Below are 13,105 nucleotides of genomic sequence, written 5' to 3'. Positions count from 1 at the left end.
AGAGAGAGCTCACATCCAACGCCTATACAGTTAAAAAGAGCATTTTGAAGCCCCATTGTAAGCTTCACCGTCCGTTCTAATAAGGACACCACCTCCTCTCTTCTCATATGGAACATTGATTGGCCCCCCTCAATCACATTTGGGACAAGGTAAGTGGATGATGTTGGAGAAGAAGATACTGTTCCCCTCCATATAACATTGAAACTCCACAATAGCTGATACAAGTGTAAGGGAAGGACATCTACTCTTTCTTAGTCATTTTGAATCAGTGTCTCATCTCCTTCCATTCAGAGGAGCAGAAGTGACTTTGTAGATGTTCTATAAGTAGAACATTTTCTCATCGTTAATATGGAGAGGTTCAGGTTTTGTCCATCTCATACCAACTACTATGGCCGGATCAGCCTCGAGTTAAGACTTCACGTAGAAAGTTGGAGCAAGGTTTTTTTCGTGCCCAGGGGCAACAGCTTGGGCGTTTGCTAATCACTACCATTGTTCTCTTCATTATAGATCCAGCCCTTAAATTCTGATTTGCTCATTGATGGATTAGAGCAGTGACTGGTTTGTGGATATAGTTTTGAAACTACCAAAACCCCCTTTAGTTCAAGAGCCTCTTACACTCTTTTTCTTCTGGAGCAGTGTTTGTAGGGCATGTATTTCCATTAGTCCATTTCTCTCCCTACCTATTCCTTCAGGCCTGGACTGGGATTCAAAATACGCCCTGGCATTTCAAGGCCTCAACCCCCACAGGTCACCTTAATAGTGAGTGTGACGACTTACACCAGCACCCCTGGCATTTGCCTGTTCCCACAGATTGCCAATCTGGGCCTGTGTATCTTTCATACTCCTAATGAAGATTCTATTTTTCACTACTGGATACAACTGCTCCAGCTGTTTAGCAAGCCAGGCTCCTAAAAGTGTGTATTGCTTCTACCTACAGTATCTCCTTCCTTTCACTCACTGAATGCTAAAGCTCTTTATATTGGAACCCAATTGAGGCAAAATCAAGAACTTGCTGCTGCCCGTGCTGCAACTACACTATGTTACTGACAACCACAGATAAACTTTAGGAATATGCCCCACTTTAAGAAAAAAAAAAAAAACCTGATCAGTGCATCACTAGCCCCCCTAAAGTTTCTTTTCTGCTACTAAGGGTAAGGTCGCACTGGGCGTTTTGGGGAGATTCGGTCACCTGGCGACTAATCACCTTGTCTTTGCGGCGACCAATCTCCCCAAACGCCTTCCCTTGCTCTGCGCCGGCTAAAAAAAAACGCCGGTGCTAATCACATGCGGCGATTCGTTTTCCGAAGTCGCCCGAAGTTTCCTCATTAGGCAACTTCGGAAAAAGAATCATTTTAGCCGGCTCAGAGTGAGGGAAGGCATGTTTGGGAGATTGGTCGCCACAAAGTCGAGGCGATTAGTCACCGGTTGGCCGAATCTCCCCAAAACGCCCAGTGCAGCAGAGTGATTTTCCTATCCTTTTTACAGCAGCTTTGGTAAGTGCTATACCTGTTGCCATAGCAACAGAAGAGGTTGATCAGTGTTTGAGTGCCGACTGCAGAGATGTATTTTGGCGCGAGTGTAGCTGTTGCTTGCTGTGTACACCAGAGGGCGCTAAGATTCATCCATCTTATATCATCATCATTTATTTATATAGCGCCGACAAGATACTCAGTGCTTTACCTTAGTTATAACGGAATAAATAGTGGATAACAAACAAGGGTTACAGATACAATAGGGTTAGAGTTTACAAAGTAAAGGTTAGGGTACCACTGAGACATTAAGATTTTAGAAACATGTTTTGATACGACAATGATTGATTAATTAATGTACGTTGAATAAGCTTCTTTAAACAGGTGGGTCTTTAAGGAGAACTTGAAAGTTTGGAAAGAAGGAGAAAGTCTGAGAGCTGGAGGCAGAGAGATCCAGAGAAAAGCAGAAGCCTCAGAGACGTCTTGTAGAGGAGAATGGGCAGAAGTGATGAGAGGAGAGGTGAAGATCAGAAGCAGAGTGAAGGTTTTGTGAAGGAGAGTATTCGGAGATTAGAGATGAAATATAGGGAGGGGCTTCATTATTAAGGGCCTTGAAGGTGAGTGTTAGTAATTTAAATTTGATTCTAGAGGAGATTGGGAGCCAGTGAAGGGACATACATATGGGAGCAGCTGATGGTGAGTGTTGAGATAGGCCATACTGTCACCGTCTGAGTGAATGTAAAATCAGTTAAGTACAGGTATGACCAGTTATCCGGAAACCTGTCACCCGGAAAGCTCTAAATTACAAGAAGGTCGTCTCCCATAGACTCCATTTTATCTAAATTATCCACATTTTTGACACTGATTTCCTTTTTCTGTGTAATAATAAAACAGTCGCTTGTACTTGATCCCAACTAAGATATAATTAATCCTTATTATTAAGTGGGAGAGACTTCATATCAAATGTTCCACCTGGCAAAACTTAAATGGTCGCTCAGTGAATTTGGCCAAACTGGGAATCCCAGATCTATAGTATTGCATTTTACCATCATTTCGACTTATCAACTGAATTGTGACCTCTACGAATGTCTTCTCTCGTCAGTCTGTCCCAAGAAACGACTTTGTTCGTGGCACCACCTTAGATTCTCTTTCATTTCCAAACCCGGGCACCGTGAGCTTTTTCATCAGTCTCTTGAGGTTTCAGTCTTTAGTCGAGCTTTGCCCAAGGCACTGAAACCAAAGTGTTCTGCGGGGGCACGTTTGGCTAATATACAGTTGCTTGTGCCAGTGCAGCTGTTACCAATTTCATTTGTTTAGCTTGGTGCCTCCAACAGAGTCTGGCTTTCAGATATTTCAAGATTTGTGGCTCCGATGTTTAAATGCATTTGTGGAACTTGCACGGCTCTAATATGGGATTTCTTGTGATCCCAGTCTCTCTCCTATTCTGCTACGTGTCTTTGTCCTGCTGCAAGATACAATGGTGTATGAAACGCCAACGATCGTCGACATGTTGGTCTTCTCTTCCCTATTTTATTGTCCTTGGAGCACTGAGTAAACTCTTCTTCACATCTTGCCGATTATAGAACATCAAGTTGAGGTCAAGGTCCTCATGTGAAGGAGAGCAGGTGGCCTCAACAAACGTCCACACTAAGTGGACTGGGGAGATCATTTCATTAAAAACATAGTTTTATTGCACTTTTGTTGCAGAGCAAGAACACCGTGATTATTCTAGGCATGATGGGCCTCTGCTTTCCAAGGTGGGCCTTGCACAGATGCATCAAAAGGGACTTCAACGATAGAGTAGATGTATGTGACTTCCTTAAATAATAACCAAAGGGGTGTGAGGAGTTTAGCCTTATGTTTTATAGCCAATGAGATGCTGATATTGCTGCATTGGGACATTGCTTGGTCATCTGTACCCCAAAACATATACAGGTATGGGACCCGTTATCCAGAATCCCATCTTCCAGAAATCTCCGAATTATGGAAAGACCGTCTCCTATAGGCTCCATTTTATTCAAATTTTAAATTTCCTTTTTTCTGTGTAATAAAACCGTAGCTTGTATTTGATCCCAACTAAGATATAATTAATCCTTATTGGAGGCAAAACCAGCCTATTGGCTTTATTTCATGTTTATATGATTTTCTAGTAGACTTAAGGTATGAAGATTGAAATTAGGGAAAGATCCGTTATCCGGAAAACCCCAGGTCCCGAACAATTATGGAAAGGCCGTCTCTCATACACTCCATTTTAATTAAATAATTTAAAATGTTAAAATGTATTTCCTTTTTCTGTGTAATAATAAAACAGTAGCTTTTGATCCCAACTAAGATATAATTAATCCTTATTGGAGGCAAAACCAGCCTATTGGCATTATTTAACATCATGATCTTCTAATAGGCTAAGGGGCACATTTATTAAGGGTTGATTTAAAAATTTGAAATTCGAATTTTTGAAATATGTTATGCTAAAAACTGTCAAATTCGACTAGAGAGTTATTCAAATTCAATTAGATTTTTTCAAGAATTAAATTTTCAAGATTTATCATACTCTGGCCTTTTATGAACTCAAATTCGACTATTCGCCACCTTAAACCTGCCAAATTGCTGTAAGAGACGTCTAGGGATCAATTTGGAGTTGTTTGCAGCCTTCCTGACATTCGGAGAAAAACACTCAAATCGAGTTTTTAAAATTCAAATCAAACTCAATTTAAATTCGATTCGAGTTTTTGGGTTGATCCTATTCATCCAAGTTTAAAAATTTAGATTTTTCTAAAAAAAAATTTGGATTGGTTGAATTTCGAGTTAATGGGAGTTTATAAATCTCACATGAATTTCGACCTTTGATAAATGGGCCTCCCCATATAGGAAGATCCAAATTACAGAAAGATCCGCTAGCCAGGTCCCAGGATTCTGGATAACAGGTCCAAAATTTCAGCTGGATTATGGGTTGGCACCACAGAATAATAGCAGTTTTTGAATATTAACCCCTGACATATTATCATTTTCTTCACAGTCACAATCACTCCCAGTCGTCCTGAATTTCTAAAACCCCGGGTAAGTAACAATAGCGGAAATTTACTGTATTTTATATGGATTGATATCAACGTGTGTGTGTATAGAGCAGGGATCCCCAACCTTTTGAACCTGTGAGCAACATTCAGAAGTAAAAGGAGTTGGGGAGCAACACAAGCATGGAAAATTTTCCCAGGGTGCCAAATAAGGGCTGTGATTGGCCATTTAGAAGTCCCTATGTAGATTATCAATAGGGATGCACCGAATCGGCCAACCCCCTGAATCCTTCATGAAGGATTTGGCTGAATACCGAATCCTAGTTTGCATGTGGGAAGGGGAAAACATTTTTTACTTCCTTGTTTTGTGACAAAAAGTCACGCAATTTCCCTCCCTGACCCTAATTTGCATATGTAAATTAGGTTCGGTCGGGCAGAAGGATTCAGCCGAATCCGAATCCTGCTGAAAAAGGCCGAATCCCGAACCGAATCCTGGATTTGGTGCATCCCTAATTATCAACCTACATTGAGGTTCCGTTTGGCAGTGCACATGGTTTTTATACAACCAAAACTTGCCTCCAAGCCTGCAATTCAAAAATAATCACCTGCTTTGAGGCCACTGAGAGCAACATCCAAGGGGTTGGAGAGCTACATGTTACTCACGAGCTACTGGTTGGGGATCACTGGTGTAGAGTATATGTTTCAATTGGAAATGTACTAGGTTCACAAGATTTTTGTTTAATTTAAAGAACACTGCAGTGGAAAACAATTGCTACATAGTAACAAAAGTGTGTAATGCAGCAACATCATTGGTCAGATCAGCAGGTACCGAGCATTCCACATTTTATATAGATAGTGCTACAGGTAAGGTCTATCTATCTATGTGTTCTTCAGCTTAGACCTGAAAAAAATCCCTCTGGGAGATGAAAAAACCTTTTCTGGACCTTGTGAGAAAGGTTGTGATGGTGACTGGTGCATTGCCTTTAGTGACAGTGACCATAAAACGATCATTTTCTTGGACTATCACGAGGCATTTTCAAGCCGTTGCCCGGGAAGATCACAATGACAGTTGCTTCCTTCAGACAAATGAAAGGAATAGCTGCAGCATACAGTGAGCTTGGAGGAAAGAAATGTGTTTTATAACATCTCCCTTTTATTGTTCCCATATATCTTACATTTCTTCTCGTTTGCAGACGGTCTTTGGAGATTCTACCTGGTGCCACAAATCATTTGAAACTTACATTTGTGATGTAGCCAATTCTACATCCATTGGTCTGGGATATGGGGCTTCCTTCATCAACAAACCCTCGTGTTGAACACACTCATCCATTCATTAAGTCAGTCGTTCTTGAGTTGCCCTTGAGACCCTCCACACAGCAAGCTGATGACGTTTTCATTGTGTGGCCCGTATAAAGCTATTTTTGTTACTCTGGGGATATCTTTTGTATTTTCTGAAATTCTGTTTAATGAGGGTACTGTTCATGGTTTGGAACACCCTGGAAAACCGCTATTAAAGGGGTAGTTCACCTTTAAGGTAACTTTTAGGGGCCGATTCACTAACTTCGAGTGAAGGATTCGAAGTTAAAAAACTTTGAATTTCGAAGGTTTTTTTGGGCTACTTCGACCATCGAATGGGCTACTTCGACCTTCGACTACGACTTCGAATCGAAGGATTCGAAGTAAAAATCGTACGACTATTCGACCATTCGATAGTCGAAGTACTGTCTCTTTAAAAAAAACTTTGACCCCCTAGTTCGCCATCTAAAAGCTACCGAAGTCAATGTTAGCCTATGGGGAAGGTCCCCATAGGCTTGGCTAACTTTTTTTTGATTTTATCCCAGGGATGGAATAAAATACTTGAGCGCATTTGCAGCAGGTTTGAGTGTTTATAAGGTAAGGTTGCCTTACACTGACTAACCCCCAGAATTAGGGTGTAGACAGAAGATGTACCGGGGTTGCAATACTGCTATCATTAAAGGGGACCTGTCACCCAGACACACAAATCTGTATAAATAAAAGTCCTTAAATTAAACATGAAATCCAATTTCTATTTTTTATTAAAGCATTCATAGCTGCTGTAAGCTCATTTAAACATCTCAGCTGTCAATCAAATATTGTCTGCCCCTCCTCTATGCCTTAGGCAATTACTTTCACTTTCCATTCAGCACTTCCTACATGTCACTGCTCTCCCCACATTCCCCCCAATCTCTTCACCATTTAATTGTGTAACCAGGACATGGGGATGGACATCAGCTCCCCCATTCTGGTGCATAAACAAGATTCTGAGATGATACAAGTCTTGTCTTAATAACAGTGTCCCACAAAATGGCTCCTGCCTGCTTGTTATAATTATGAATTCACAGACTGAAGGAAACAAGCTATAAATAATTTATATTGTGTAAGTATAGTTCATTTTGCTTGAGTAATGTGATAAAATAGGATTTTGAATATTTTTTTTGGGTGGTGGGTCCCCTTCAAAGGGCACCTGTTGGGCAAAAATAATTTCCCCCACCAAAGGTGTGGGCTAATAGAGACCCAACTCTGGTTGGAGGTAATACTAGTTTTCAAAAAACAAAAATTTACCCCGCCAGGGCTAGGACACTCCGGGAGGGAGCTCCCCACTGTTGGGGAACATGTTGTGCATGTTCCCCAACATGGCCACTCAAACCAGGAGCTCCCTCCCTGTTAGGGTTGCCACCTGGCCGGTAAAAATGATGGTTGATCCCAATGTTATTAATAGGGAAAAAAGCTAAATATATAGGAAGGTCGGTATTTTTTCCAGAAAAGGTGGCAACCCTACTCCCGGTGCAGATGTCGTAGCACTGGCGGGGAACAAAATTTAAAAACAAAAAACTACTGTTGCCCCCAACTGTAGTGCGGGCTCTATTAACCTGCACCTTTGGTGAGTGAAAATATTTTCAGCCAACAGGTACCCTGTAAGGTCATGTTTTAGACAAGATGCTGACCAAAAGGATTTGCAGGTTCCATACCTAAGGAATGATGGACCTCCATGTGTTCTTCTCTGCTCCGGAGATTGTTGAGGTAAGCAATTCTACTAACCCCTTTATCCTTAGATGCTAACATTATACTGTCATATTCAAAAACTCGTTTACCCACTAAGGAAAGGTTTTCACAGTTGGGCTGAAAGTCCCATTTCTGAGGAGGGATGTGGCACAACGGTGAATGTGAAAAACAGACATGGTGGAAAACACAAGTAGGAAAGTCGGTTTAAAGTGGGAAACCTTAAAACAGAGGCACGGGTAATCCTATGTATGTGGATTCAATAGGATCGTCTCTTTATAAAAATTGTCTATATATAAAAATAACATGATGTTGTGTAAGAAGATATGGGTGGCAATATCTAGACAGGCACAAGATAAAGGGGATCATGCAGTATAATTTTTTGTAGGTTTTTATTTTTTGGATATGTGTCCAGTGGCCTTACCAGTAAATTGTTGAGAAAATCGGCAAGCACTCCGGACTCCACTCAGTGGACTGACTAACCAGTAATCTGTTTGTGTGAAACAAACACATCATAACACTCTTATAATACACATGAATATCCTGTAAATTATATCCTTATAAACAGTGATGTCATCGGTTAAAATATCATCTTGGTGATGTCATTCCTGTCACATGACTCACTGAAACTTGTGTATTATAATAAATAAAGTACCCCCTGTTGCAAAATATGAGGATATTAGAAGCCACATTGGAGTTCCATAACCTTATGCTTTTATATGGTCATGGAGAGAAAATAGGCCCTGGCATTCCAAGTACAGAGAGGCCCACTCAGCTCCCCACCAGCCCACTAAATTGTGACTTTCTATGGCATCTTATGGTAGAACCCACAGATTGCCAGTCAGGGACTGATGGATCTCCTCTGTGACTTATAATATCCTTATATTCTACAACAGGGGGCACTTTTCCCTTTATACCTGTGCACACTAATCTGGGAGCCGCCATGTGCTAATGAGAAGCAAAACATAGGACACTAACTTGTCTTGGAAAAACCTTTGCATCAATTTTCTTTATTAATCACTTTGACCTTTGCACCTGCTTGATTAAATCTGGACTGTGCCCAGTATATGTATGTATAGATATATGTCCAGAAGGTAAGAAACAGGTTGTGCGCTGAATATGTTGTGCTCTTCACATGTCTTGCGCTTTATATGTCGTGCTTAGAGGGGGAATGGGAACCCTAATGACATTGGACTTGCTTACATAATGTGCGGTTTCAGTTCGCAGACCATAGAATTTCAAGATTTTCAATTTCAAGAAAAACAGTAATCTGTCAGTGCACAACATGGATAATCTTACCCTCAGCAGTCTCACATCTCCTTCATGCATTTTTGGAGGCACAGACCATATGGTCTAACCCTGAGAGGTAATAATAGACTGTACACATCTTTTTTTCTCATTGGGGGTCTATTATTATCGCTCTAGAAACGTTGTTAGATGATGACCATGTGCAACTGAAGTGTGTCTTCACAGTTTGAAAAGTCACTTGTGTTGCAGAGCTTCCATCTTCTTATGTACAAACGCTTTGAGAAACAGTAAACTAGAAATGTGGTTTGATGCGGCCCAATGATTGGTTGTCTGAACATTTGGTAGCATTTAGAGAATTGTCCTACCAGATGTCCCAATGAAGAGAATCTTGCTGTTGTAGCCAGTGCTAGACAAGCAAGACTAGGAACGGTCAATATATTTTCAAGGACCACAGTTAGAAGGTGTAATGTTCCAGCCTGTGCCTGTATAAGCAAACATAGGTATGGATGGAGCACATAACTCACAGACTCTGCTGCAAATAAATATTTATTGAATCAGAACATGTTTCAGATCACAAGGATCCTTTTTTGACAGGTTTACAGGCTACAGGTTTGCTTGAAGACATTTCTACTACTGATTTGGTCTGTCCAACCATCCTTCTGTCTGCTGAGTTCCTGCTTTTTCTTCATAAATATCACAGTTGACACAATGGCACATTTGCCTAACCTTTTGTAGAAGTTAAAGGATGCGTGTCTATGAGCCCTATATTGAAGGCAAATTGATTAAAGGCAGATGAAAAAGAGATGGTATTTCCAAGGTACGCTGGACATAAGTTCACATAGTCTTCATTTGCTACAGCTAAGCTTTCAATTGTGGTAACTATGTAAAATGGCGCAATGTACTGAGGTACTATCTTCTGGTTCTTATGAGAAACATTTGCACTGGACAAGTTGAAAACATGGGAGAAGCAATATTGGAGGAGGATGATCATCAGTCGGGAAACATGATACAGGCTGACCCTTGGTAGAATCAGGGATAAAGACCGAGTAGACTCTTAAAATTAATTGAAGTATCTTGTATAAACCAAGACCTGAATTGTCCACGATATGGTATTTGTGATGACTCTGTGGTGGTTACAGTTGGACATCAAGGAAAACAAACAGATCCTAGACATATAAAAAATGACCTTCCACCTGGAGCACAAAAGTCCACACTGTGTATAATAATCCAGTTAATATAAAATAGATAATATGTCTTGGAAGAGTTGAACGGAAAATAAAAAGAGGATAACCATCTTGACAGTCACGAACTTGCAGGAAAACAAAGGGACAAAATATGGAGAACCACTATCCACGCGGTTGCCAGTACGTGAAATAAATTGATGTACAACAGGAGATGGGAAAAGATTGTGTTCAGAGACAGTGTCTACCAACCCCGAACGTATCGGGGGTCTTGTTTAGTGCAGTTTGGTAGGGTTGCCCTGCAAGGGTCCAAATAAATCATTTTCCTTCTCATTTCATTGGACTGTCGCTCAGAATTATATACTCTTCGAATAAGAAAAAATCAGTGGATGGGACAGTCAGACCATAATCATTAACGTTCACTTAACAAAAGCCATCGGTAAATATATGTTAGATCTTGTAGCCGACACGACAAAGATACAACAAAAGTCTTGTTGCATATCGGTAACCACGGATGGGCAAATTTTCCGTTAAAATGATTGTGTGGCCTATATGGCCCATGTTCAGCCGTGTTTGCATTAGTCGCTGGCAGATGAGCGAGTTTTAACATTTTCGTGGCGTGCATATGCCTCTCTATGTATGTTAGTCTAGCCAATTGGAATGAATGACCCAACAGAATCAAATTGCTGTATTGTTTGGCTTTATTTGTGTTGGGGAGGGAAGTGTTAGAAAATGTGACAGGTTGAATCCTGCCGTCCCCACCTTTCTCTGACATGTCCTTACGACATACTGTGTTTACCTGGAGTTTGAACCTCTCCTAGTGTGGGCGTTGGCACAAAGAGAGATTATTATTGTGGCGGCAATGGTGGATGAACAGGGGGGGGGAAGGAAGGTGTGCCTCTGATATGTGTGTAAAATTGAGCTTTTATGATGAGGCTGCAGAGATGCTTTGTTAATCCCTCCTATAATTAAAGAAATAAGTTCCCCGGCTGTATTTGTTCAGCTACATTGGTGCTTGTAGTTGAGCTGGGGGTTAACATCCTTAATTCTTCTCTCGGCACAGGAACCGATGTGCTTGTCACAGCTTGTGTGGCGTCTGTTCCAAACAGACACAGACACGGAAAGGAAAGAAAAATAAGAGCGGAGGTGGAAACTGTACACTCGGTTTACGTGCCACTAATAAACAAAGTGCCTTAGTCGCCTGTACTTTGCATTACTTGCATTCTTTTTTAGCAAGAGCTACACAGAAATATGTCAAATTCCATATGGATCAGTTTAATATGACCCGTAACTGTCAAGTCTGCTTTGTGTTTGCTCTTGTATATTCTTACTGTCACATTTCCTGTTCCAAAATTCTAACGCAAACTCTACTGTTCTCCAAACTTTCCGACGGCTTCCTCTATATATTTCCAACCGCCCCCCCCCTTTCATTTTTAGCATGTGATTAATCCTTACAACTGATCTTGTGGTGTCAAGGAGTAGCCCATTCACTATTAAGAGTCGTTCGATTGTTGAGGTTGCCAACTGGTCAGATCTTTGCCCAATTTAGCCACCATAGCCATTTAGTGACCCTATCAAGTTCTACAGCTCTTTCCCCATGACTCCATTGCACCATATAACTCCTTCCATTGTACTATAGATATTCCCTGTAACTACTACTATTCTCCAGTTTAACGGGATAGTCCAACTTTGAGTAAGAAGTAGGTAACTCTCATTGGTTTTTTTTTATGTGTTTTTTTTTTTCTTACTCTAAATTCCTAGTCCTAAAGTTTCATACTGTTTTCAGACCGTGTGTGAACTTTGAATAATCACTCCACAGTGATTGGTCGCAGGCCCGGACTGGCAATCTGTGGGTATTGGCAAATGCCAGAGGGGCTGCTGTATCGTTCCATAGACAGTCAGTATTTAGTGGGCTGGTGGGGGGTTGTTTACTGTGTACTTGACATGCCAGGGCCTATTTTGACCATGGGTGATGTCCCTGCTATTTCCAGAACATACGTTTCCTATAATTACTGTCTTGTCAATGAATGGCCAGAACATCATCCCATTTGTTATTTTCCCGACTTTAATCCTATCATTTCAATCTCAAGGTTAGTTTTCGCTCGTTGCATTTCAACTTTGATTAATATCCAAAAGTTTGTCGTACAACATATACAATCTGGATGTCTACAGCTTAACTTGACTGAAGTTGCCTCATGGTAGAGATTTTCTGTTGGGTGACTATTCTCCTGGTGGGTTTTTGCCCTAAGACTTGAACTCCCCCATTTAACTACCTTTTGTGGCCTCATAATGTTGTCCTGTTAGGCCTACTGGGCTGTGAGTACCATGTGCTGATACCCCAGGAGGAGGCTAAGAGACTGGCCTGAGGTGATTCCCACAGGAGAAGGAGAGGCTGGTCTGAGGTGATTCCTATTGGGAGAAGGAGAGACTGGTCTGAGGTGATTCCTATTGGGAGAAGGAGAGACTGGTCTGAGGTGATTCCCATTGGGAGAAGGAGAGACTGGTCTGAGGTGATTCCTATTGGGAGAAGGAGAGACTGGTCTGAGGTGATTCCACCCTAGAGAAGGAGAGACTGTTCTGAGGTGATTCCTATTGGGAGAAGGAGAGACTGGTCTGAGGTGATTCCTATTGGGAGAAGGAGAGACTGGTCTGAGGTGATTCCTATTGGGAGGAGAGGCTGGTCTGAGGTGATTCCCATTGGGAGAAGGAGAGACTGGTCTGAGGTGATTCCTATTGGGAGAAGGAGAGACTGGTCTGAGGTGATTCCCATTGGGAGGAGAGACTGGTCTGAGGTGATTCCCGCCTGGCATCCCACTCCTGTGAGGGAAAGTAGAGGGGCAAAGCAATGGTGGGGATGGGGAATGAAGGAGAGAGGGAAGGGTCGGTGTGTGAGGGGAACTGAGTGATTGTCACAGGGAGTGGGTGAGAGGTGGAGACATTAGGGTCAATGTGACTGTACAGAGGGGGGAGAGACTCAATACACATTATTATCACTATTATTATTATCATTATTGACACTCTCCTCCCTGACTCCCTCTAATCACTGGCCGATACTATTGAGTATTGCGGGGGGCGCGGCCTGTTCCACTCGGGACTGAGGGGAGGGCGGGACAGTAAGAGCCGCGTTGTGTGTGGGGAGAGAGAGAGAGAAAAGGCGGAGCGGGGGGCGGGGAGA

The 13,105-nt window shown here is 41.8% G+C and overlaps 1 long non-coding RNA gene across 1 annotated transcript; it reads left to right on the top strand.

The window, feature by feature from the left end:
- The first annotated feature begins 2,092 nt into the window (after positions 1 to 2,092).
- Positions 2,093 to 6,114, top strand: LOC108700767. The gene is made up of 3 exons (XR_001933043.2): positions 2,093 to 3,275; positions 4,486 to 4,526; positions 5,674 to 6,114. It is a non-coding gene; the product is annotated as an uncharacterized LOC108700767 (long non-coding RNA).
- The last annotated feature ends 6,991 nt before the right edge of the window (positions 6,115 to 13,105 follow it).

The sequence above is a fragment of the Xenopus laevis genome, chromosome 9_10L (assembly GCF_017654675.1).
Source record: "Xenopus laevis strain J_2021 chromosome 9_10L, Xenopus_laevis_v10.1, whole genome shotgun sequence".
Lineage (NCBI taxonomy): Eukaryota > Metazoa > Chordata > Amphibia > Anura > Pipidae > Xenopus > Xenopus laevis.
The sequence above is the reverse complement of the archived record's forward strand: the minus strand, read 5'-3'. Positions and strand labels throughout refer to the sequence as shown.